This window comes from Herpailurus yagouaroundi, unplaced genomic scaffold, assembly GCF_014898765.1.
Source record: "Herpailurus yagouaroundi ecotype Mexico unplaced genomic scaffold, PumYag 29, whole genome shotgun sequence".
Classification (NCBI taxonomy): domain Eukaryota; kingdom Metazoa; phylum Chordata; class Mammalia; order Carnivora; family Felidae; genus Herpailurus; species Herpailurus yagouaroundi.
The window spans coordinates 44,482,195-44,485,500 of record NW_024412377.1 but is presented as its reverse complement, the minus strand read 5'-3'; positions in this window follow the sequence as shown (position 1 = coordinate 44,485,500).

Sequence of the window (3,306 nt, the reverse complement as noted above, 5' to 3'; positions counted from 1 at the left end):
ATTTCCCCCCAATTTTTATTTAAATTCCAGTTAGTTAACAAACAGTGCCATATTGGATTCAGGAGTAGAATTCAGTGATCCATCACTTCCATACAACACCTGGTGCTCATCACAAGTGCCCTCCTTAATACCCATCACCTTAAGTGAAGATACACCCATCAGATACAAGGCTAATCTACAAAAATTAGTTGAATTTTCATTTATTAGTAACATTAGAACTTAGAAAAATAAAATTTCAAAAAGTATATCATTTAAAACATAATAAAAAATCCCACCAACTTCCTAGGAATCAATGTTATAAAAGACGTATAAACCTCTACACTAGAAACTACAAAAAATTACTGAGAAAAAAAAAACAAAAAAAAAAAGATCTAAGCAAATGGGGGAACATGCTCATGGAGCAGACATATCAGGATAACGTAAATATGTCCGTTCTCCCCAAATTGACCTACAAACTACATAACCCCATTCAAAATCTCATAAGAATTTTAAATACCAACTGACTGCCTAATCCTAAAATTTATATGGGAATTTAAAGCACCATGGCCAGCCAAGGAAATCTTGAAAAAGAAAAATAAAGCTATAGACATATGCTACCATATTCCAAGACCTATTATAAAGTATGTGTGAATACACACACATACACACACATATATATACCTATACCACAATTTTGTTTTCCTTTTATCTTTTGTTTTAAAGTTTCTAGTGTAGATGGTTGTGTACTTTGCTACATTTATTCCCCAAAACTGGATGGATTTTGATGCTATCATAAATGATGTACTCTTTTAATATGTACATATTTATTTCCTTGCACACTATTTATGCAAGAAAGTAGCCAACTAATTGAGTACAATGGTGACACTGCAGGTTAGTGTGCAAAGAATTTTTTTAATTAAAGAAAAAGTAGATCAACTGGATAGCCACCGAGGGAAAAAAATAAATCTTAATCCTTACTCATATAACACACACACACACACACACACACACACACACACAATCTCCAGATACAGCTAAGATTTAAATGTAGAAAAAAGAAACAATAAAGCTTAAAGAAGAAAATTTAAAATACCATCTTTATAATTTTACTGATGGCAAAGATTTCTTAAATAGGATTCATAAGGTGCTAACTATGGAGAAAAAATAATGAATTGGAATATAGTAAGTTTAGAAATCTCTGTTATTCAAGCAAAACTCTTAAATGAAAAAGCAGGGGCACCTGAGTGGCTCAGTCAGTTAAGCAATTTTGACTCAGGTTATGATCTCACCAGCCATGAGAATGAGCCCCACATTGGCCTCTGCACTAAGCTTGGAGCCTGCTTAAGATTCTCTCTCTCTCTCTCTCTCTCTCTCTCTCTCTCTCTCTCTCTCTCCTTCTGCTCCTCCCCTGTTCATGCACATGCACGTGCACATGCACATGCTCTCTTTCTCCCTCTCTCTTTCAAAAAAAAAAAAAAAGGAAGGGAAGGGAAGGGAAGGGAAGGGAAGGGAAGGGAAGGGAAGAGAAGAGAAGAGAAGAAAAAGCAATCCATAGAGTAAAAGATGATATTCACAGATACATATGTAACACAAGATTCATATACAGAATATAAAAGAACTTCTGCAAAAAAACTAAAAATAGATGATTCAGTAGAAAAAAAGACAAAAGACTAAAACAAGCACAGCACAAAAGAGGATACCTGAATAGCCAAAAAAATTATAAAATGGTGCTCTACCTCTTAGTCATTAAGGAAATACAAATTTAAACCACAGTGAGATTCCACCATTACACCCATCAGAATTGCTAAGAAAGAAAAAAAAATCAGCATTAACAAAAATCCAAGTGTTGACAAGAATATTTACTAGCAATCAGAATTCTCAAACACTCCCGATAAGAGTACCTATTAATATGAATACATTGGGAAATGATTAGGTAGCATGTACCCTATGACTCAACAATGACATACTTAGGTATTGACTCAACAGAAGTGCATATATAGGTTAACCAGAAAACATGCAAAAGGGTGTTCATAGAAGCATTATTCATAATAGCTCTAAAGTGGAAACCCTAGATGCCTATCAACTATAGAATTAATAAGCTATGGTATAATATACAAAATGGAATTCAGCAATGTGACTAAGCAAACTTCAACTATATGCAATGACATGGTTGAATTTCATGAATGTAATTTGAGCAAAAGAAGCCAGATAAAAGGAATACTTAATTTTGTACTTATATTGAACTCACAGAGAGATAAAAGTGATTTATAATGTTAGAAATCAGGGTAAAAGAGAGCATGAAAAGGGCTTCTGGGGTATTGATGTTCTAGTCACAGAACATACATGCATGCCTCATTACAGAACATAGGTGTCTAGTTATAGAACATGGCTGTCAATCATAAGGCTATGTTGACATTTTAAAAATTCATCAAGCTATACACTTAGAATTGGGGTATTTATTCTATACACATGTAATAATTCAATAAGAAGCTCAAGACAACTAAATAATCATGAATTAGGTCCAGGGGAATAGAGGTAAATGAAACAAGAAGGGGTTGGGACCATATTGACAAGACTTCAAATGCCAGAAATAGATGTTTGGCACGTTTCTCTAGACTAGGATGTGGCAAACTCCTTAAGCAAAGGACCAGATGGTAAGTATTTTAAATTTTGTAGGCCATAAGCTCTTTGCCACAAGCACTCAACACTGACATTGTAACATAAAGGCAGCCATAGATAATATGTAAATGGATCAGTGTGGCTTTTCTGATAAAACTTTATTTACAAAAACAGAAGGTGGGTCAGATTGCCCACCCAAAAAGATTGCTCTTTTTCCTTTTGGTCTTTTGGGTGCCTGCATAGCTGCTGTCAACCTCTCAGGGATGAGTCAAGATGAAAGGTATGCACACATCTCCACTCCCCAACCCAACCCTCACACAATACACAAAGAAGAGTCATGATCATTTGGTTGGTCAGAGTCCACAAAACTGATTGGGCTGCTCTTTCTTGGATTGGTGCTCTCCGAGAGACACAGAGGTGTCCCCATTTCCAGGGGGACCTTTGGTCAGTTACCTCCATTTCAGGATGTTCTCATTCCTCTGGCATAGTTGCCAGGACTTAGAGTTATCTAGCCTGGAATAGCTTGAGGAGATAAGGGGAGCAGGATGCCACCTTTCCATCTCTCATTTTCTTCCTCTTTGTTATCAGCAGGTGTAAGCTATTATAGTGGTGAACTGACAGGTGTCTAAATTTGGGGGAAAATAGGACATTTGGATTTCAGTTGTCCTTTAGACTGCCTCTGGCCTCCAAAAGGAAAAGCTTAACACC